This window comes from Palaemon carinicauda, chromosome 1, assembly GCF_036898095.1.
Source record: "Palaemon carinicauda isolate YSFRI2023 chromosome 1, ASM3689809v2, whole genome shotgun sequence".
Lineage (NCBI taxonomy): Eukaryota > Metazoa > Arthropoda > Malacostraca > Decapoda > Palaemonidae > Palaemon > Palaemon carinicauda.
In genome coordinates, this window is record NC_090725.1 from 143559878 (window position 1) to 143585184 (window position 25307).

The 25307-nt window shown below is 34.2% G+C and overlaps 1 protein-coding gene across 2 annotated transcripts in view; it reads left to right on the forward strand.

The window, feature by feature from the left end:
• Positions 1–25307, forward strand: part of LOC137652338 (uncharacterized) — a 324403-nt gene that overhangs the window by 270759 nt on the left and 28337 nt on the right. The gene's annotated exons all lie outside the window — the stretch shown is intronic.

The following is a 25307-nucleotide window of genomic DNA, read 5'->3' on the forward strand; positions in this document are numbered from 1 at the left end:
AACTTATTCTTATCTATGTACCTATTGCTTGTAGCACAGATTATCAGTATTATTTATAATTTATGTGTTTTATAATTTGATAACTACATACTTGAAATGATGAGATTCATAAAAAAAAAATAAGTAGGAAACGCAAAGTCACTATTTAAGAAAAAGAGACATAACTAAACAAAAGAAAACAAGAAACAAAGTCAAGTCGTCGCCTTTTTCAACTAGTCCTTTAATTAGCATTTACGAAAAAGATTTAATAATAAAAATCTTCAAGAAGCAGCAATGAGTGTAATCAGTGCTTGGATGTGCGCCAACCAATGAATGCTTTACCCTTTTGTCTTAAAGCTCCTATGTTTATCTATCATTGACTAGCAACCACTTCCAGAATATCAATGTTTAAAACTTGTCAAAACCTCTATTAAGGAAAAAAAAAAACTTTGCCAAAGCTGGTGACAGGTCTTGCATCTTTTCTGTAACTGGACATTGATTACATAAAGACCTTAGAAGCCAATGGGAACACATCTTCGGCCACCTGCAAAGTAGTAATTGATCTCGAACTGTGTATTATTGGTTTTCTCTTTATGCTAATGAAACAGATAGGATATACATTTTTGTTGGCATCTCTGACATAAAAGTCTAATTGCTGTTAAGTGAAGTCTATGAATTAGTGCGACCTGACTTACAGTGATAGTGCCATCAGTATGAAACACTTTTTTAAACTCTTCCTTTTCAGTAATGAATACGGGATGTTCTATTTTAATTAATGGTGAGGAGATATAACTTATTAATCTTCCTTTCATGATTAGAGAGTCTTATAATCCTTGTGCATTACAGGAAGGACTTACAATTAATTTTTCTCCTCTTATAGCAATTCTTATATAGTATTGTCGGCCCTTCTCTGCTATTAATAGAACTCTGCAAAGACTTCGAAACTAATAGTTCGATATGAAATTTGATATGCTCGTTCTGTAAAGACGTTTTTACTTTTGTTTTGAAATTGGATATTTCTCTTTGGTCAGTAACGTTACTTAGCCTCAAGGACAATGATTTTTTTGTGGGGGGAATAGTTCGCTATATTTGCATTTGTATTTGGAGCGCGACAGATTTTACATTTATATTCAGGTCGACGGGGCTTTGCATGAAAAATTCGGGCAGTGGTGACCGCTTCCCAGGAATACGTATTTGTGGATAATAAACGTTCGTATATTTATATATATTCCTTATTCGTATATTTATGTATACCTACATGCACACATATACAGTATAGATGTGTGTGCGTATATAGAAGTACATACTTGTTTTACGCTTTATGCCTTTTCCCTCTCGGAGTGGGTGGCACCAGAAGAGTGCAACCCTCTGGTTTCTCTGCAAGCCTTCAGAGCCAAGATCACCAGCTCCACTGCGTAATCTTGACCCAGCAAATGTTGATACCCTCTTTTATTGCTTAGTCGAAAAAAGAGTTATATTTCAGTATCGAAATCGGTCCCAGAAAACTAATACCTAATTATTGTACCGTACACACAAACTCACACACACACACACACACACACACACACACATATATATATATATATATATATATGTGTGTGTGTGTGTGTGTGTGCATGTGTGTGTGTATGTGCATGTGTGTATGTGTGACATAGATATATTTTCATGTAGATGTATATGTGTGTTTGTGTATGCGTTTTTTTCGGCCAACATTCTAAGACAACAGTTATTTCCAATCGTGCATCACTCTTCTCATCCTCAAGGCCAAAGCTGCAAAGGTAAAGACGAACACCAACTACGTTGTCCTGTTTAATTGCCGGTAGCAATATCAACTATTGATTCTTGTCTTTCTTCGAAGCTACAGTGAAATTAAACTTCAGATATATAGACCTTCAAAGTTAAAGAATAGGAAGATCTAAAAACCTCTTGATGTATTATTGATTAGAAAAGAAGTCTGCATGATTTCGTATTTTTATCAGTACGAAGGTATAGGGTCTTCTCTTGACAAGAATCGATACATTTATATATCATTCCCCTTTGAAGTATAATATTTCAGAATAAGAATGAAAGAAATTATTTAAAACCATTGTACTCAATATGCATATATATATATATATATATATATAGATAGATAGATAGATAGATAGATAGATAGATAGATATAGATATACATATATATATATATATATATATATATATATATATATATATATATATATATATATATATATATGAATACATGTATTTTATATAGCATTTATGTTTGCATGTATAAGTTTGTACTTAAAGGCTAATTTTAAACTTGTTTATAATTCTTTAGAGGCGTGTGTTTGCCCATATCTCTTTTTCACTTATTTTTCTATGAAGAAAAAGGTGAAATTATACAATATTGGACTTACTTTTGGGCACTTATGAAAACAAATGTTAACTTTATTCTTGGAAATTCTTTAAAAATGCTTGCAATCAAGACTCCTCATATCCTAATAATGTGTTTAAAGATAAATTCATCTAAAGTTAATCATTTTATCGATCATTTTAATTTTCTAACTTAACCATATAACAAGATTATTTTGATAATAATCCCCACTAACGAGCATAAAAATGAAATTCAAAACATCAAAGTTCGTTTCTGTTACTGAGGGTAAAGTAAAGACCAATGGCCGGGAGAAATTCTTCATCACTTGTAGACATTAAAAAAATAATTTTGAATATCTTCCATGTCATTCAGTTCCCGAATGTAGAACATTCTGACTTCTTCCCTGTTTTCTGAATCTTATAACCTTCAAAACGTATTGTTTTATGAACTTGTACTGCGATGCCTGGACAATCTGGTTCATCAGTCTCTGCAGAGAAAAAAAAATCAGCAATTGGAAATAACCGAAATTAATTAAAGTTTACGTTTATCATATATCTTTTCATTGTGATTCCTGTTCTCATTGTTGCATTAAACCAACTAAAAGCTTTCCTTGAAAGCTCTTTAGTTATTTTTTCACTTCATCTTTCCGTGCTGTTGCCTTTAATGAAAAAGTATACACCTTTTCCAACATCAATGTTACACGTCTATGTTACATTATTTTTCTTTATTTAATTTTTATTATGCGGTAGATGTTTTCCCCTGTTACAATTCTTGCCTTATTTATGTGTATTTATGTTCAATATTGTTATCTATTAGATATTTTATACCGACTAAAATATGCCATTGTTAAGTAATATTTTGGTTTCTTTTATGGAGTGAGTGACGTCACCATTTGTATTTCTATCTCCAAAGTGTGTCCTTGATGTCACTTTTGGCTCCAGCAGGGACAATTCCTTTTCACTGCCAAGAGAATTCGAATAAAATGTAATTGATCATACCAGAGGTAGGCCCGGGTGCTTCCTTCGCATTTCTATCACGGTCCATAACAAAGGAATGCTTTTCTTTTCTACGTTATTTTGTTGAATGGAAAAAGGCCATTCACTCTTTAACAATGGAAGTTGTTGCTGACTTCGCCGTTCTGTGGCAAAAATCTTTGAGTCCAGCACTTCGTTTAAGTGCCTCTTCCTTGCTGCTCTTTTGTTGGGGGTTGTGGGGCTGAAGGCATGACGAAGGCAGGGCTTTTCTTAAATTACATAATGTAATTCAATTTTTTTTTTCTTTTTTTGCTAAATAATGTACACACTTGATGATGCGTGAAGATATAATAGGTTATTAGTTTCCTTAAGATCTTCACTGCGCATACCTCCTACATATGAAAAAATAAAAGAACGAGACGGCATTAAATTATAGCGAAATATAGATTGCTATAACAGCTGTAAATGAATAACTTTACATATTGTATATTGTAATAGTAACAATTACCTCGTAACTCCTTGATTCAACAAAAACTTTGAAATCGCTCTCCTTTCAAACTAACTCCACTTAAAATAGGTTTGCTGAAGGTAATCATCTATTTCCTAGTTTGCAATTTGGTTTTCGTAAAGGCCTTGGAGTATGTGATGCCCTTCTTACAATCTCCAATGCCGTACAGAAATCCCTTGATTGTGGTCAGGAAGTTCGTATGACTGGCCTTGATTTTAGTGCTGCCTTTGATCGTGTTAATCATGGGGCCCTTGTTTTCAAAATCAAACAGTTGGGAGTGGGTGGGTCGTTTCTTAGCATTATTATTGATTTTTTAAGTAATAGATCTGAAAGAGTCGTTGTTGATGGGCACCATAGTGAGTATAGGAATGTGATATCCGGTGTTCCACAGGGTAGTGTTCTTGGCCCATTACTTTTCATATTATATACACCTGACATGTGGTTTGGCCTAGAAAACAAGCTTGTTGCATATGCAGATGATGCTACTCTCTTTGCATCAATTCCATCCCCTGACTGTAGATCTGGGGTTGGTGAATCCCTTAATAGAGATTTAGCTAGAATTAGTGCATGGTGCAAATTATGGGGTATGAAGTTGAATCCTAACAAAACTCAAAGTATGATTGTAAGTAGGTCAGGGACGGTGGCTCCTCAACATCCGGATCTCAGTATTGATAATGTTTCTTTAAATTTGTATGACTCTTTTAAAATTTTAGGTGTGATTCTCGACAGCAAATTTACTTTTGAGAAACACGTTAGGTCTGTGTCTTCTTCAATTGCACAAAAAAATGGCTTATTGAGAAAGTCTTTTAAGATTTTCGGTGACCAATCTATTCGGAAGAAGTATTTTAATTCTTTCATTCTATCTTGTTTTGAGTATTGTTCTCCTGTCTGGTGTTCAGCTGCTTATTCTCATCTTAATTTTTTGGACAGAAACTTACGGTCTATTAAATTTCTTATTCCTGATCTAGATATTAATCTTTGGCACCGTCGTTCTATTAGTTCTTTGTGCATATTGCATAAGATTTGTCATAACTCTAACCATCCTTTACATTCAGATCTCCCTGGACAATTCTATCCTGTTCGTAATACTAGTTAGGCAGTTAATTCTAATAGCCAGGCCTTCTCCATCATGAGGCTCAATACTACACAGTATTCTAGAAGTTTTATTCCAGCTGTTACCAAGTTGTGGAATGATCTTCCTAATCGGGTAGTCGAATCAGTAGAACTTCAAAATTTCAAAGTTGGAGCAAATTTTTTTATGTTGACCAGGCTGACATGAGTCTTATTATAGTTTATATATGACATATCTGTTTTTGACGTTAATAGTTTATAGAGGACATATAGTATGGTGAGGCAATTTTGGACACCTTTTTAGTAACCTTTGTACAAAATCTATATTAATAATTTATGACCAAATACCAAACATGTTTTCAAGAGAGGGAGGTCTCATCTATAAAAATGGCTTGTTTTATAATCATCAAAGAATTAGAAATTCTCGTATTACAGTAATAAAAAAAATATCTCAGAGGCGAGACAATTTTGGACACGTCTGTATCTCCGTTAAGCGCCAACGGTCAGTTGGGCAAACTATGACAATTTGTGGTCCATATCAATATAAATATGCTAGAAAAAAATTATAGACTTACATAAATTTTTGTGTCCGTAATCCAAGATTGTCCAATTTTGCCACGCCAAGAAAAAAGTGAAAAGTTTGCCTGTCCAATTTTCCCTGACCATGGTTTTGAAAACTGTCCAATTTTGCCTTACTATATGAATATGTAAATCAAACTTTGTATTTGAGCACACAAATATACTTTTATGTATAAATATGCATATATGTAATCATAAAAATTCAAAATAAGACATAAGGGCTGCAGTAAAAGGGGTGTCTGCCCAAGGTGACACCCTAAAAGTGAGTGACACCCTGAGAGTTACATTAAAGAAAAAAAAAAGTTTCTTTCTAGCTCGATGGTTATGGTATGATTTTCAAAAAGTTATTTCATACTGGGGACACTCTTAAAGCTGTTGACACTCAGGGGGTGAAACCTTCAAAAAGATTGACCAAAACATGGTAACATCCTCGAGAGGGGTGTCAACCCAAAATCCCAAATGCTAGAAATATCTAAAAAAAACTCTACTATATACATTGTCCCTATAATAATTCACATATCCAAATGAAAATTTCAGGAATTGAAATAGAATATATTTTCGCTGTTCCTGCTAATTTCCATGTTGATGACTCATGTTGCCTTTTTGATATAGTGTTAAATGGAGCAACATTAGAGTGAACTGCATGATAGATACATCAAGGAGGGGCAAAGCTGATCCCATAAACAATAATCGTCCTAAGTTGTACCTATCCATTTTATTCTTATTGTTTCCTTATACTATGAACGAGCCATCAAAGAGATACTTTTACCTACAAAAGAAAGGGATACAATCGAAGATTTAAGAAAAAAAGATGAAACGAAGAAAAATAAAAGGAAAAACACAAAGAAAGAGAGATAGAAACATGACAAATCATGGAAATGCAAAGCAACCAAATATCTCTCGATTTTTAAGAAAAAATGTCTGCAAACACTAACGTAAATACAAAAAAATCTAAATTGACCAGGGTAATAAATAGTGATAACTGAACTGCTAGGATAGTCCCGATAGTGAATGATAAGGATTTATTTATACCTAAAATAAAAGAAATAAAAAAGAAATTCAAATTATTTTGGAAGATATTAAGGATCGTCCATTATTTTGCATTGGTAGAGCAACAAAAGGGTTTTTAGAGGAAGAAGAAGGCTAAGTGACTTGCCTTGAGCTAGATGCTTGAAGCCACTGCCCACATATCATTATCATCATCTCCTCCCACGCCTATTGACGCAAAGGGCCTCAATTAGATTTCGTTAGTCGTCTCTATCTTTAGCTTTTAATTCAATACTTCTCCAATCACAATATCCTACTTCATGCTTTATAGTCCTGAGTCTTCCAACTCTTCTAGTGCCTTGTGGAGGCCAGTTTAAAGTTTGGTGAACTAATGTCTCTTAGGGAGAACAAAGAGCATCCCCAAACCATCTCCATTTACCCCTCACCATGATCTCATCCACATGTGGCGCTCGAGTAATCTCTCTTAGTTTCATTTCTAATCCTGTCCTGTCATTTAACACCCAATATTCTTCTGAGGTCTTTGTTCTCAAATCTACAAAATGAGTTTCATTAATTTACCAAGATTCACGACCATACAGTAACACCGATCTCACTAAACTGATATATAGCCTGATTATTATATGTAATTTTAGGCGACCTGATTTCCAAATTTCACTTAACCTAGCCATCCTCTGATTTGCTTTTTTCAATCTTTCATTAAACTCAAATTCTAAAGCTCCTATATTAGATATTATAGTTCCTAAATATTTAAATAATTCTACCTCATTAATCCTTTATCCTTCCAAAGATATTTCATCTTCCAATACATATTCCGTTCTCATCATCTGTCTTTCTTCTATCTATCTCGAGACCAACCTCTTGTGATTTTTCATGCATTCTGGTAAGCAATTTTTCCAAGCCCTGTGGAGTTCTGCTAATTAGGACAGCGTCATCAGCATACTCCGGGTCTCCTAATTTTCTGTTACCAATCCAGTCCAATCCTTCCCCACCATCCCGAACCGATCTATGCATTACAAAACTATGAGGAGGATAAACAACATAAGTAACAACACATTCCCTTAGAGTACTACACTTTTCACTGGAAATTCGTTTGATAAGACGCCACTAACATTAACTTTGCATTTGCTATGCTTATGAACAGACAATTAAATTTACATATTTGAGAGGAACTCCATAATGTCGCAGGACTCTCTACAAAATTTGCTAGAGCACATAATCAAAAGGTTTTTCATAGCCCACATATACCATCAAAAGTGGAATTCTATATTCTACATATTGCTGTACCACATGTCTTAAATGAAAATTTGGTCAGTACAACTTCTACCTTATCTAAATCCTGCTTGTTCATCTCTCAACTTTTCATCAATCTTTCTCTCTAGTCTCTTTAGAATGAGATTTCTATATATTTTCATGACAGCTGACGTAAGTGTGATGCCTCTGTAATGATTGCAATCAGTCAGATCTTTTTTTTTTCATTTTCACCAGCACTCCTAGCTCCCATACATAGGCTTTGCCTCTTCACGCCACATTCTACAAAATAATCTTGTAGGTAATCTGGGTCACTTCATTTTCAGGCAATATCATCTCGGCAGTTATTCCTTCGTATCCAGGGGCTTTCCATATTTTGAGTTTTTTTAAGAATAGCTTCGACTTCAAACACACCTAATTCATTCATGGGCACATCAAGGTCTTCATCAGTTTCAGGTATATCAACCAAATTATTCCCTTCGTATTTCCTATTCATGACCTCAGTAAAGTGTTCAATCCAATGTTACCTTTCTTCGTGTTCTTTTGTTATAACAGATCCATCTTTCTCTTTGATGGGTATATGCTTCTTTTTTCCCGTAGAGATTTCATTAATAATTCCAAGAGCAATTTCTACAACAAAGCCACTCCCTGAATTCATAGCTTTGTCAGCCTCATCTGCTTTCCTGTCTAAATATTCTCTCCAATCATTATTGATATTTCTTTTGACCTCACTATCAATACTGAAATACTTGGCATGCTCTGCCTTGTAATTTTCATTACTTCCTCGAAAACTTTAAGAAGTCAATTTCTGTCTGTGTCTTCTTTTTATAGTATCCCAAGTATCATTTTATATCCATGGGTTTCTCCTTGTAACTGCATGTCCCAAAACTTCGTCTGTTAAAGTCTCTTAAGACTGTAAATCGATTCCTACATTCAGTTACAAAGATTTCTGTGCTCATCCTCTAGAAGCTTAGTTGTATCAAACTTAGGTATTCTATCTACAATTCTGTTGGGTTCTTTCAGTTTTAATATTTGTGTGGCAATGGGGAGCTGGTGGTCACTACCAATCCAATAACTGCACCTCTATAGCTTGTTACATTTCCCAGAGTCCTCCTTCTCTCTTTATCAATGGCTACGTGATCTATTTGATATTTGTAATTGCCACATGGTGAAGTCCTTGTATATTTGTGGATCTCTTTGTGCTGGAAAAGAGTACCTCCAGTAACAAGATTGTTTGTTGAACAATAACTTACAAAATGTGCCCCATTTTCATTTGCAACTTCGCCAAGAACCTCAACACCCATCACATTTTCTTTCCCTTGATTATTCTTTCCAACTTTAGCATTGAAGTCATTAATCACAATTTTCATATCTCTCTAGGTTCTCACCTATTATACTCTGCAGTTCTTCACAGTATTCATCTTTCCTTTCTTCAGGGGAATCATTTGATTCGCCTTGGAAGATGGAATCTTCAGGATCTTGAACCCTTCTGTGAAGCCTCTTCCCTTTTTGCCTGGCGGGCATGCTGTCATGCGTTTGCGGGGAGGGGAACGGGGCAATTTAAACCTGTCAAAAAGTTTTCATTCTTTTTGCCTCTCGCGCGAGTGCGAAGGAGAGTACTGGAGCGTTGGCGCACAGGATGCTGCTGGTGCTCAGTTTCTGCTGAAGCACAGTTTTTGGTGAAGGCGCAGAAAAGCGCTGGCGCGCAGGAAACCAATACGTGGGGTGAATATACAAAGAATAGGCCAGACTATTTGGCCTCTATTTTGAGGTACCTTACCTCTAGCATTAGAGGCTCTTTGACCTTTTATTTTGAGGTGCCATACTTCCAACATTAGAGGATATTTAAGCTCTATTTTGAGGTGCCATACCTTTAGTATTAAGGGCTCTATGACCTCTATTTTGAGGTACTATAATCTTAGCATTATATGTTCTATGGTCTCTAATTTGAAGTGCTTTACCTCTAGCATTAGAGGCTCTTTGACCTCTATTTTGAGGCTCCTTCCTTTTAGCATTAAAGGGTCTTTGACCTCTTTTTTGAGGCTGCTTACTTTTAGCATTAGAGGCTCTTTGACCTCTATTTTGAGGCTTATTACTTTGAGTATTAGAGGGTTTTTTACCTCTATTTTGAGGCCCCTCTACGTTTAGCATTAGAGGCTCTTTGACCTCTATTTTGAGACTGCTCACTTTTAGCATTAGAGGCTGTTTGACCTCTATTTTGAGGCTCCTTACTTTTAGCATTAGAGGGTCTTTGACCTCTATTTTGAGGCTCCTTGCGTTTAGCATTAGAGGCTCTTTGACCTCTATTTTGAGACTGCTCACTTTTAGCATTAAAGTCTCTTTGACCTCTATTTTGAGGCTCCTTACTTTTAGGATTAGAGGGTCTTTGATCTCCATTTTGAAGCTCCTTACGTTTAGCATTACAGGCTCTTTGACCTCTATTTTGAGGCTCCTTACGTTTAGCATTAGAGGGTCTTTGACCTCTATTTTGAGGCTCATTACTTTTAGCATTAGAGTTTCTTTGACCTCTATTTTGAGGCTCCTTACTTTGAGCATTAGAGGCTCTTTGGCCTCTATTTTGAGTGTCCTTACTATTAGCATTAGAGAGTCTTTGGCCTCTATTTTGAGGCTCCTTACTTTTAGCATTTGAGGGTCTTTGACCTCTATTTTGAGGCTCCTTACGTTTAGCATTAGAGGGTCTTTTACCTCTATTTTGAGGCTCCTTACTTTTAGCATTAGAGGGTCTTTGACCTCCATTTTGAGGCTCCTTACTTGTAGCTTTAGAGTCTCTTTGGCCTCTGTTTTGAGGCTCTTTACTTTTAGCATTAGAGGGTCTTTGATCTCTATTTTGAGGCTCCTTACGTTTAGCATTAGAGGGTCTTTGACCTCTATTTTGAGACTGCTCACTTTTAGCATTAGAGGGTCTTTGACCTCTATTTTGAGGCTCCTTACTTTTAGCATTAGAGGATATTTGAGCTCTATTTTGAGGCTCCTTACTTTTAGCATTAGAGGGTCTTTGACCTCTATTTTGAGGCTCCTTAGTTTAGCATTAGGTGGTCTTTGACCTCGATTTTGAGGCTCCTTACTTTGAGCATTGAAGGCTCTTTGACCTCTATTTTGAGACTGCTCACTTTTAGCATTAGAGTCTCTTTGACCTCTATTTTGAGGCTCCTTACTTTTAGTATTAGAGGCTCTTTGACCTCTTATTTTAAGGGTCCTTACTTTTAGCATTAGAGGCTCTTTGATCTCTATTTTGAGATTCCTTTTAGCATTAGAGGGTTTTTGACCTCTATTTTGAGGCTCCTTACTTTTAGCATTAGAGGCTCTTTGACCTCTATTTTGAGGCTCCTTACTTTTAGCATTAGAGGCTCTTTCACCTCTCTTTTTAGGCTCCATACTTTAAGTATTAGAAGCTCTTTGACCTCTATTTTGAGGCTCCTTACTTTTAGCATTAGAGGCTGTTTGACCTCTATTTTGAGGCTCCTTACTTTTAGCATTAGAGGCTGTTTGACCTCTATTTTGAGGCTCCTTACTTTTAGCATTAGAGGCTGTTTGACCTCTATTTTGAGGCTCCTTACTTTAAGCATTAGAGGCTCTTTGACCTCTATTTTGAGGCTTATTACTTTGAGTATTAGAGGGTTTTTTACCTCTATTTTGAGGCCCCTCTACGTTTAGCATTAGAGGCTCTTTGACCTCTATTTTGAGACTGCTCACTTTTAGCATTAGAGGCTGTTTGACCTCTATTTTGAGGCTCCTTACTTTTAGCATTAGAGGCTCTTTGACCTCTATTTTGAGGCTTATTACTTTGAGTATTAGAGGTTTTTTTACCTCTATTTTGAGGCCCCTCTACGTTTAGCATTAGAGGCTCTTTGACCTCTATTTTGAGACTGCTCACTTTTAGCATTAGAGGCTGTTTGACCTCTATTTTGAGGCTCCTTACTTTTAGCATTAGAGGGTCTTTGACCTCTATTTTGAGGCTCCTTGCGTTTAGCATTAGAGGCTCTTTGACCTCTATTTTGAGACTGCTCACTTTTAGCATTAAAGTCTCTTTGACCTCTATTTTGAGGCTCCTTACTTTTAGGATTAGAGGGTCTTTGATCTCCATTTTGAAGCTCCTTACGTTTAGCATTACAGGCTCTTTGACCTCTATTTTGAGGCTCCTTACGTTTAGCATTAGAGGGTCTTTGACCTCTATTTTGAGGCTCATTACTTTTAGCATTAGAGTTTCTTTGACCTCTATTTTGAGGCTCCTTACTTTGAGCATTAGAGGCTCTTTGGCCTCTATTTTGAGTGTCCTTACTATTAGCATTAGAGAGTCTTTGGCCTCTATTTTGAGGCTCCTTACTTTTAGCATTTGAGGGTCTTTGACCTCTATTTTGAGGCTCCTTACGTTTAGCATTAGAGGGTCTTTTACCTCTATTTTGAGGCTCCTTACTTTTAGCATTAGAGGGTCTTTGACCTCCATTTTGAGGCTCCTTACTTGTAGCTTTAGAGTCTCTTTGGCCTCTGTTTTGAGGCTCTTTACTTTTAGCATTAGAGGGTCTTTGATCTCTATTTTGAGGCTCCTTACGTTTAGCATTAGAGGGTCTTTGACCTCTATTTTGAGACTGCTCACTTTTAGCATTAGAGGGTCTTTGACCTCTATTTTGAGGCTCCTTACTTTTAGCATTAGAGGATATTTGAGCTCTATTTTGAGGCTCCTTACTTTTAGCATTAGAGGGTCTTTGACCTCTATTTTGAGGCTCCTTAGTTTAGCATTAGGTGGTCTTTGACCTCGATTTTGAGGCTCCTTACTTTGAGCATTGAAGGCTCTTTGACCTCTATTTTGAGACTGCTCACTTTTAGCATTAGAGTCTCTTTGACCTCTATTTTGAGGCTCCTTACTTTTAGTATTAGAGGCTCTTTGACCTCTTATTTTAAGGGTCCTTACTTTTAGCATTAGAGGCTCTTTGATCTCTATTTTGAGATTCCTTTTAGCATTAGAGGGTTTTTGACCTCTATTTTGAGGCTCCTTACTTTTAGCATTAGAGGCTCTTTGACCTCTATTTTGAGGCTCCTTACTTTTAGCATTAGAGGCTCTTTCACCTCTCTTTTTAGGCTCCATACTTTAAGTATTAGAAGCTCTTTGACCTCTATTTTGAGGCTCCTTACTTTTAGCATTAGAGGCTGTTTGACCTCTATTTTGAGGCTCCTTACTTTTAGCATTAGAGGCTGTTTGACCTCTATTTTGAGACTCCTTACTTTTAGCATTAGAGGCTGTTTGACCTCTATTTTGAGGCTCCTTACTTTAAGCATTAGAGGCTCTTTGACCTCTATTTTGAGGCTTCTTACGTTTAGCATTAAAGGGTCTTTGACCTCTGTTTTGAGGCTCCTTACTTTCAGTATAGAGGCTCTTTGACCTCTATTTTGAGGCTCCTTACTTTTTGCATTAGAGGCTCTTTGACCTCTATTTTTAGGCTCCTTACTTTAAGCATTAGAGGCTCTTTGACCTCTGTTTTGAGGCTCCTAATTTTAGCATTAGAGGTTCTTTGACCTCTATTTTGAGGTGCTATACTCTAGCATTAGAGTTTCTTTGACCTTTATTTTAATCCCCTTACCTCTAACATTAAAAGCTCTTTGACCTTTGTTTTTGGGTGCTTTATTTCTAGCACTAGAGGCTCTTTGAGACCTCTGTTTTAAGGCGACTAACCGCTAATTGTAGAGGCTATTTGACCTCAGTTTTTAGGTGACTTACCTCAATAATTAAAGGCTATTTTTTTATACTTCTTCATATAAAGGCTTTCCTTCTCTATTCTCTTCTGTCTTTTATAGTTTTTCAAGATCTTCTTTGCTTAGTTCGCCAGTCTCCTTCGAGATTTTAAGAGACATTTCAGTGCTGATTGTCCTCGGTTTGTCAGATTCCTCGAAGAAATCGATGGCTTTCATGTCTTTACCTATAAGGGCGATGGGTAAAGACATGGATGCCATTGATTTCTCGGCATACACTATACGCCATCATACTAAAGTCAACGAAGAGCAACACAATATATTTACCAATGCCGTCCTGATATGTTTTATCTTCAATGCCGAATTTTGAAGAAACACACATCGCTCACCGCTTTGCACCAATGCAATCCAATTATAAGACATCGTCGCTAAACCGCAAGCAAATTATCCTTCAAGGCGCTTACATTATGATCTTAAAGCTCGCCAACTTCGGCAGCACCTATCCAAACTATCTGTAGATGAATGTGTTCCGAATAGCCTCCAGTTCATCCTGTAGCTGTAACAAATTTTTCACAGTCAGTTACCTGTTCCGCCAGAACGCGAGCTCTGTGAATAAAGTGAAATCCTCCTCCGAATGTTCACTGCGTAAACTTCCATAGCTACAGTACATACAGATCGTGAGGTGTTGCAAGGTATGTTTAAAAAAAAGAGAGAGAGAGAGAGAGAGAGAGAGAGAGAGAGAGAGAGAGAGAGAGAGAGCGATCAGGTCTTCAGAAGTCTTTTGGAATCCGGGGCGGAGCCGTTCAGAACTGCTCTGGGAAGATTCCGTTCTGGAGTCATTCAGAACTCTACGCTAAGTCTACAGCTATTTCTTCTGAAGTCATTTGGAGAGGAGATTCAGGAAGATTTTCTTCCGAAATCGTTCAGAGATTTCTGGAATCATTCAGAATTCCATGCTAAGTCAATGGAAATTTCTTCTGAATCCTTTTGGGGATGCACGAAGAACTCTATACTAAGTCTACGGCTATTTCTTCTGAAGACATTTGGAGATTCAGGGTTTTCTTTCGAAGTCGTTCAGATTCGCATCTGGAATCATTCAGAATTCCATGCTAAGTCTGTGGTAATTTCTCCCGAATTCATTTGGAGAACCACGATTTTCTTACGAAAATAATAATGAACCGTGATTTGATCTACTGCTCCGGGAAGATTCCGTTCATGAGTCATTTAGAACTCTATGCTAAGTCTACGGCTATTTCTTCTAAAGCCATTTGGAGATCGACGAAGATTTTCTTCCGAAGCCGTTTAGGACTCGCGAAAAATTATCTTTTTCTATGGTTTCAATAGGCCCTAATAACTAATAATAATAATAATAATAATAATAATAATAATAATAATAATAATAATAATAATAATAATAATAATAATAATAAACTACGTGATTTGATTTATGAATTTGAGTCAGAAAGGTCGGAAATCGATCAATGCTTGGATAGGAAGATGAAAAACAATGATTTATTAATCTCTCTCTCTCTCTCTCTCTCTCTCTCTCTCTCTCTCTTCTCTTTATATATATATATATATATATATATATATTATATATATATATATATAGACTTATATTATATGTAGCATTTAATCATAATCAATTTACGGGTATTTTTTTTCAATCATTATCATTATAATAATAATAATTATTATTATTATTATTATTATTATTATTATTATTATTATTATTATCTAAGCTATAACATTAGTTGGAAAATCTTTGCTGATCATGGCGATACGCAAACCCTTTCATCAATATTGTATATGATATCAATTGATATGATTACAAGCCAGATATTGCATTAAGGTGGTGATTGTGTAGTTAAACGAATGGTCATGGTGTGTACGTTTTATCTGCATGAGAGAAACGGTCCAAGGAAATGAATAGATTGATTTTTTTTTTTTCAAGGGGAGAATTAACCAAGGTGACACCATGGTTTGTAAGGCCACATAATTGCTAAGATTGCCTGGAATAATGATGGGTAGAGTTTAGCCTGGGATAATAAAATATGTGGAATACTAGAAAGTTCTTTTTGTTTATGGTGTAGTGTGAATGTTATTGGTATACCATTTTGCATATAAAAAGGTCGAAATATATCCATAAGAAGAACGCTCAATGTACACAATACTCATTTTCTTATGTCTTTTTGCCCCTATGTTTTCTCTCCTTATCTCTTCTTTTAAGTGGAACCTACCTCTCAAAGTGGGGCAAAGTAAATAATTAATTTGGGCCTCTCACCTGTCTCGTACGTGTCACGTGAATCTCTCTCTCTCTCTCTCTCTCTCTCTCTCTCTCTCTCTCTCTCATTTTAGATTCTAGTATCAAGTAACGCTCCTTTCATCTTTGTCAGACGATTTTTCACCACTTTTCGATTTTTATTCAATTTTTTTTTCTGTTTATGCAGTCTTTCTCCTTTTGTTTCTAATACTTACTCTCCAGAACAATGCTTATAGCACTGAACCGCCAACTTCCTCTATAATCATAGGTGTTTTTTGTGGGGGGGAGGTGCGTTATTTATTCATTAATGTTTTTACAAATGCGTCTTAATGTTTTTTTTTTCATAGCTCTTTCTTCTTCTTCTTCTTCTTCTTCTTCTTCTTCTTCTATAATAAATATCACGAGTTAATGGTTATTGCTTTCGTTTAACGGGTATAATTTGTATATATCTGTTTTGACGTTATTACTGCTTTTAGAATGATTTATTGTTAATTTGTTCTAATCATTTATTTATTTCCTTATTTCCTTTCCTCAGTGGGCTATTTTTCCCTATTGGAGCCCTTTGTGCTTATAGCTTCTTGCTTTTCCAACTAGGGTTGTGGCTTGGCTAGTAATAATAATAATAATAATAATAATAATAATAATAATAATAATAATGATAATAATAATGATGATAATAATAATAATAAAAGGCTAAGGTCATCGTAAGTATGTAAGTATGTCGGTAGGTTTGTGTGCAAAAAGACACCAAAGGTTGTTAGCATGTATACATCTCCTGTCGCATTGACCTTTAAGCATGTTCGTCTCAATGGTTATGTGTAGTTGGGAAATAATGAAAAATGAGCATTCAAAAATCATTATGAAGCTTAATAATATTTCTGTGGATTTTTATTTTGCTCTATTGACTTAAATAATATTTTCTGATTAAACAAAGCTGTTAAAATAGTGACCTATCAATGTAACCATGAGGAAGCGACGTTTTGTATAATTGAAGCACTTTCTCTTCATATTTATTTCTGTGAAATAATAAACATCGTTTAATCAAGCGGAAATGTCAAAAGCCATGTATTTGCGTTGTGAATCCGCAAAGGTTTTTGTAATTTCATAAGTCTTATTTTTGAATATTCATTATGCTAATATACATACTCTAATACCTATGATCACGTGCATTTGTTAAATTACAGAGAGAGAGAGAGAGAGAGAGAGAGAGAGAGAGAGAGAGAGAGAGAAGTTGAATTAAAGTTATGCATTGGTAGTTTGAGTATTTTCTATTGGTTTCCTGTCGTGTATCAATATTGTAAATCCATTACTCTGATTTAGAGTGATTGGTTGTTTGGATTGCTATCCCTATATCAGCTTATATCCTGAAAGCTTATATTTTGAACGCCCCTGAGTAAATCGCTAGCTTGTAGGGGAGCTTTTTATCATTGCTGGATATGCGCACCTGTATTTTTGTAGGATTGTAGACTCTCATTTGAGATTAAATGATACCGCAAGTGTACCTATATCGAAAGTAGTACAGTTTCGCTCTCTCTCTCTCTCTCTCTCTCTCTCTCTCTCTCTCTCTCTCTCTCTCATAATTAGATATTTTTACCATGTCCGAATTCAAAGCTGTATGCTTGATGTGTACACCGCGAGAATGTGCATTTCATAATCACATCAGTTTTATGGTTTCGTATGTGAATGTATCATTACCTTTGTAAAATATTCTCCTAAAAATTGTTTTATAAGTAGGATGAAATTCCCTTTGTAGATTAAATTAGGTGTCTCATTATCTATAGTTTGCTGCTACTGAAAAGGAAATAATTGTTCATTAGACATGTCCTACTTAAGAGTTTATTTGCATATTTTGCAACTTCCTACCTGAAGGGAAATAACTACAATTTTAGGAGCACGTACTTTAGAAATTATTCTTTCATTTCAGGAAACATCAAACTAAGCTGGTACATTTGTCGTTTATTTCGTATGGAAAGTTTAACTCGAAAGTAAGGAAATACTAAAATTATGGGAACCTGTTGCCAAATAATTATAAAGATCTACGTACGTGGAAAACTGCCTTATGAAAATATCCTACAATAATGAAGTTCTAATAGTTTTCAAGAATGGCAAATTTTTTAGTGAAAATACTAACATAATATATTGTGGCAATGATTCATGATACTAAATACACTGAAAGAGTCAGGGCAAGGACACGTGCAAAATATGCTTTCCAAAGCAGATAATTTCATCACATTCAGCCTTAAATGTCATCGCTTAATGACTTCTAGTACGTAAGACTTAATCTGATAATATTTCGTTTTTCATCTCGCGTAATTCAGCTGAAATATTCTTCTTGCTGTGTAAATCCCAATTTCTTTGTAATGCCAGTTTATGGTTGCTAACCAATCTGAATTTCCACCGCTTCTCTCTATTATTTCGATAATTTGTTCTTTTTCATTTTCCCAGGGATTATTGCGTGTTTAGAAATTTGTCGCAGTCTCTCTCTCTCTCTCTCTCTCTCTCTCTCTCTCTTTCTCTCCTCTCTCTCTCTCTCTCTCTCTCTCTCTCTCTCGCAAAAAGCCATTGTAAATCATTTGTCGCATAATGTTTTATTACATTCTTAGCATAGAATGAATTAACAAGCGCGCCATCGCCTATTCTCTATCAAAATCTCTATGGCCGTTGGACCAGGGTCTTTTTCAGAATACTTCGTGTCAAACTCAAAATACTGTGGACATCTCATCCCTCTAAAGAAGGTACCTGATTAGCTTATCCCCAAATGAAAATTAAGCACTTGAATGCCCGAAGCTAGGCATTGTAATGTATCTTTTTATGAAAGACGATAACCTTAAGCAGCAAAGTTAATGACGAATGATTTCTTATAAACAATGATAAAGTAAAAATAAAAGTAACTGTATGGCGCTAATAGTGTGTGCCTTTTATTTTCAAAAATTTTATTTTTGGTATGGAAGTATAGTTGAGAATTAGGCGACTGCCATGAGAAAGTTTTATATGTAAACTTATCACTTATTTATTTTTGTCTGTGTAATTTCTCTTAGCCGACTGATTCTCCTTTTGGTACGTATGGCTTCTTGACTTTTTCCATGAGGGTTATCAGCTAAAGATTAAATGACAGTATGTGTATGTGTGTGTGTGTGTGTGTGTGTGCGTGTGTGTGTGTGTGTGTGAAATGGCCAGGTGTTCCTTTAGCCCGAGGGCTTAATTCTTGGTTTCAATGATCGAATGGACATTCCTACTCTCGACAAAGTGCTGATAGCAATGAAAAAATAATATGCATATTTTTAGTGGAAGTAGAGAATCTCTTCGAAAGGTGGTTATAAAAATAGGATTTTCGTTATACAAAAGTATATGGCGTACAGTTCTCAATGGAGAAATAAGATGTTCGGTCTTTGCAGACAAATTTTTAACAAAAAATAAGAGATGCAAAAAACAAAGACCCTAACTATATACTGAGATTTGTCTCAGTATATAGTTGGGTAACTCATAACTACAGTGTCCATAAATGCTGAACAGATACAAGCTTCTCAAAAGCAACAGGCTTTAAACAACCCAAATGGAGAGGGGGACGTTTTATTATTTAGCATGTAGGCTCTAAAGACGGTTTTGTGCCAAATGGACAATTGATATTCCTTGCTAAAAATTATGGAGATTATTACCACCAAATGAACAGTAGTGTGTTCGAAAATTGGTTCCATAAGCAATTCATTCCTAATAGTCCCTCATCGTCTATTATAGTTATGGATGACGCCTGCTACAAATAGTGAAAAAGCACACATGAACACTGAAAATAAGTATGTCATTGACAAGATTGCCGCAGAATGGAGCCATAAAGTTATTTGGGTACCGTTGTATTACTGTCAATACAACCCTATTGAACTTATATGGGGCCAAGTGAAAAATTATATAGGAAGAAAAAATAATTTCATGGAGAGACTTGAAGGACTACTGCAGGAATCACTGGATAGAATAACAAAAGAAGATTGGGGCAAAGTTGTAAGACATGCTGTGAATATTGCTATAGATAAATTCCTTTACTCTTTTGTCACTGATCTCGACTCCTCTGATGACGAAGACGACGATGATTAGCCATAAAGCCAATGTTTTTTTTTTTTTTTTTTACCAAGAATTTGTTTATGTATCGATGAAAAATAGATAAATAAATAAAGAACTTGTTTTTTTTTCCTTCAAAGGATAAGTAGTATATTAAAAGATGTTACGTATAATGCCAATATCTATACAGCGATATTTACTTTATCCATTAATACAAAGAAAGGTATAAAATTTATGTAAATATTACATATAATAAGAAGGAATAAAAATGATAGAGGATGAAAATAAACAAGTAAGCGATTATAGGCTACTTATAAAAATACAACCTTTTTCTGCAACTGCCAAGTCTTAAAAGCAAATCTACCCCCAAGTCTGTAATCCTGCTTAACTTCAGGTGAGCTTCTTTTAAGAGTTGTAAAGGAAATTGACCGAAAGAAGAGGATCCTTCCACTAAGTATTTTGAGAAAGGCCTCCGCCCAACGGTCAGCTTCGATTGGAATGACTTTTATGTAGTCATAAAATTGTAAGTGAAACGTGGTAAATGTTTCCCTTAGATTGTTTGGCTTTGCTACATAAGATGGTCCTTCAATGTAACGGCATCGTCAAAGGGTATTTTGTAATTCTCATCTGTAATACTAAACACATAAATAAATTTGATAAAAGATAATATTTATATATAAGTATATATATATGAATATATATATATACATATATATGTGTGTATATATATATATGTATGTATATATATATATATATATATATATATATATATACATATATACATATATATATATATATATATATATATATATATATATACACATATATATACATATATATATGTATATGTATATACATCATCAGCTGTAACTAGTCCATTGTAGAACAAAGGCCTCAGACATTTCCTTCCACTCTTCCACTCACGTCTGTTTATGCTCTTTCTATGCCAGTCTATACCAGCAAATTTTCTTAGTTCACTAATCCATTTTCTTCTCTTCGTCCCCTGCTTCTTTTGCAATCACTAGAGACCCATTCTGTTATTATCAATTTCCATCTATTATCTGTTATTCTCTATATGTCTTGTCCGTGTCTATTTCTTTTTCTTTCATGATGTTAGAATATCCTCTACTGTAGTTTGTTCTCGTATCGATGTTGATCTTTTTCTGTCTCATAGTGTTATACTCATTCTTTCATAGCTCTTTGAGTTGTAATTTGCTTATGTTATAAGGCTTTAGTAAGGCTCAAAGTTTCTGATGCATAAGTTAATACTGGTAGGAATACCTGATTAAATGTTTTTCTTTTTTGAGAAAGTGGCATTTTACTTTCATTATCTCATTTTGTTTATCAAGATCTTTCCATCCAATGCTTATCCTTCTTTTAATTTCGGTCTCATGTTCTGGGAGAACACTTACTGTCTGTCCTGATTACGTATATTCATTAACAATATCTAGAAGTTCGTTCATAACCCTTATTTGTTGTCTCTTCATTTTCATTAAACATTATCTTAGTTTTACTCATATTCATTTTCAGTCCCTCATTTCTGCTTTTTTATATTTAAGTCTTCTATTATTTTTTGCATTTCCTCTCAAGATTCCCTAAACAGAACTGTGTCATCTGCAAATCTTAAGTTGTTAAATTCTTGAAAACGTCTTCGAGGCACGCTGTGAATGTGAATAATTTAGGAGATATGTGGTATCCTTGTCTAACTCCTTCCTCAATGTGAATATTCTCACTATCTTTATCTAATTTCAGGATTGCTGTACTTCCTGTGTAGATATCTTCAAGTGTTCTAATATAAAATGGATCTATTCCTTGTCTTTGAAGTGCTTTCATTTACTGCTGAAGTTTTTACAGAATCAAAATCTTTTTCATAGTCTATAAAGGCCATACATAGTGGTTTGTCATACTCAGTTGATTTTTCCATTAGCTGGTTAATTACATGGATATGGTCAGTTGTTGATAATTCGCTTCTAAAGAAAGCCTGTTCTCTAGGTTGATTAAAGTCTAACTGTCTCTCTAATATAATCTTTGTAAATATTTTATATGTTACGGAGAGTAAACGTATTGGGCGGTAATTTTTCAGGTCTTTTGTAGACATTTTGTGAAAAGTTCAGCGAGTTTTACTATTATGAAATATCCTCCATCTATTATTTAAATCAATTGTTAGATCGTCTTCTTCCGCTGTTTTGCCTCTTTTCATGCCTTTTAATACTTTCTTTACTTCTCCTACTGTTACGTTTGGTACCGGCTCATGTGTTTCATTATTTCTATGAGCAAAATTATTTCTTATGTCACTATTGTATTGCATTGTATAAAAATCCTATGCCATTTTTATCAATAAATCTCTTTTGTTGATATTTCAATTTTCATCCTTTAAAGTTGAAAGCAAATATCTGTTAGCACCCTATTCCAAGTCTTCTTTTCATCAATTTGATGCTTCTTCCTTTCTTTAGTGTTCCCTCTATTTTGGTTTGAATGATTACAAATGTCTTGGGTTTTTAGTTTGTTTATTGTTTTGAACAATTCAGCTAATTCTATAACATCTCTCTTGAATTTTACCCTCATTTCCAATCTTTTCTTTATTAGGTTTATGGTCTTTTCAGATAGTTTTCCTTGATCTTGTTCATGAAATTTACCACTTATGTCTTGTGCTGATTCCAATACAAATTTGGTTATATTACTTTTCCTTACTTCTATACCTGCTTCCATATCATCATGTAGCTGGGAGTAGCTATTTTGCATTGCTAATCTAAACTCACCAGATTTTTCTTTTATTACATGAGTACTTATTGTCTTTTTGATATATATATATATATATATACATATATATATATATATATATATATATATATATATAGGAAACGGGATTCTTTTATTAATCTTTTTTTTTAAAGGATAGAATGGGATCACCCAAATTCTATTCTTAGCGAAAGCGTACGTTGAAAGTACTTTTTATATTCTATATTTATAGGAATTTTTGCATTTTTATTTCACCATTTAGTCCGTAAACGTTTCTCTGGTTGCTTCTATGCTCTAAAGAATATTTCAAAATTCACGCTGTTTATATTTTTATTTCACGTGGCAGCTCCTCCTGCTTTGTATTTTCAACAACAGAGAATTTTCCCTTTATTTCTGTCTATTTCTATCTATCTTAATTTACTGGCGAATTCACTTCGTGTAGTAATATCCTTATATAAAAAACAAATACCAAAGAGCTTATCATTCCTCTACTTTAACTGGGAAGAATATATATATATATATATATATATATATATATATATATATATATATATATATACATGTATATATATATGTATATATATGTGTATATATATATATATATATATATATATATATATATATATATATATATTCCTAGAAGGGCACATTAGGTTTTCGTCACATCTATAGAATGTATCAAAGTAATTTTAACATCGAATGTTAGCTGTATGCGTCACCAATAGCAAATGTTATCATTCAAAGCTTTTAACTACAGCCATCAAGTACTTTCGTCGCTGGTGTTATAGTTTTTATTACCTTTTATTCTTATTATTGTCCTCATCTTTATGATGAATAATACCAAAATTACAGTATTTATTTTAATGTCTATGTATGGAGTGTATAACTGAATTAAAAATATTACTCAGTACTATTCATATTGAGATTAAGTCTTCTTTTCCTAACTTTTCCACAAGTATTTGAAGTAACATCGGAAAAAAATGAAGAATCACAATACATTAAACGTTTAGTTACGTCATATCGAAAATATAAACGGACGTTTTCTACTGTGTAAAATCCGCAGGATGGTCAAGCTGTGGTAAAAATGTTCAGGATTGATCTGTCTGTTTTTGACAGATAAATCATATTTCTGTTTCCTGGAATAAGCATTATTCTAGATTGAAATGTTCGTCCCCAAAAAACATAATACTTCCATTGAGAAACAAAGCAAGAGCTTAGGTTGGTTTCATTTTGGTAATGGTTTACTTACTGACCTTTTGTGGAAGCTCTATTGTTTCTGAAATCGATTTTATTTTCATAGACGTTTTTTAGATTCACATTCCGTATTGTTGCTCTTGTAAGCCGGCACTCGATTATTCTTGCAGCAACATTTTTTTTTAAATATACTTCTTAATATGCCGTTTGCATCATTAAGAAATAAAGAAAGAAAAATTATATATATACATATATATATATATATAGAGAGAGAGAGAGAGAGAGAGAGAGAGAGAGAGAGAGAGAGAGAGAGAGAGAGAGAGAGAGAGAGAGAGAGAGATACGTATATGTATGTATATATATATATATATATATATATATATATATATATATATATATATATATATATATATATATATATATTTATATATATATTTAGATAGATAGATAGATAGATATTTACTATATATATTATGTATATATATATACATATATACTATATATATATATATATATATATATATATATATTATATATGTGTGTGTGTTTGTGTTTTGTGTTTGTGTATACGAATATAAATGTGTCTGTGTGGGTGCGTATGAACCTACTTGGACATAGAGAGATAAAAAAAAACTATACACAAAACAAAGATGTGATAATTTAGATGATTTTGAGTTCATTGATTGGAAACTGAAAGAAAACAGAGAACTCAACATTTTAAATAACATTTTAATGTGCCGCCAAGAACTCAATTAATATATATTTTTTTTTCGTAACTGCTTCTGATGTGGAGTGAAGAGTGGCACAGGCTTGTGGCATATAAAGTACCCAAGAGGATATTAAAGATATTTTCATTTATTTGATCATCAGTTTGTTTTAATTTTATATTTATTTGGGTCGTTTGACAGTTCCTTAGTGTACTTTATATTACTAAGATTTACTGCTATATCGAGATAAGACAATATGATTTTCCATCAAAATTATGATCGAATTTTCCACCAATAATAACTTACATTGGTAATAATATCTCGTATAAATATCGGCTTGTGTTACTTTTTACGGTATATAAGAATATGAAGAATTATCTAGCAACGTTATAGATAATACGCATGAAACCTAAAGTAAGCACACACCCAAAATAAGCACATAACTCAAAATTAGAAACAATATTGCAACTTAACCTAGCTTAACCAACCCGACCTTACTTTCTTCAGCAGGAGAATAAATTTAAAGGGAAAGCCCTGAAACGGAATCTATGGATTTCTTTGGGAAAGGTCGAGTACAGAATACAAAGAGCTATGGGTTATTCAATCAAATTGACGATGAGAATATTACAGTAGAAACGAAAAGGGAGTAGAAAGAGACTGGTAAACGGCTGATGAAAGTTATAGAGACTTCTGATAAAGGAGAGAAAGTCAGGGAAAACTTTTTTGTTCTCTCAGGATGATGATACAAGTTTGGCGTTAACTGAGAACATTGTAAGAAGTTACCGGTGCCGTTAATGTTATTTTTTATGTTAGTACTGTCATTATTGTTTAATTATAAAATGTGATTGTTACCTTGTGTTTATTAAGTTGTTTTTTCTTTCATTTTTGTTGTTTGTGTTGCTATTAGTCCATTTATTTTGGTTGG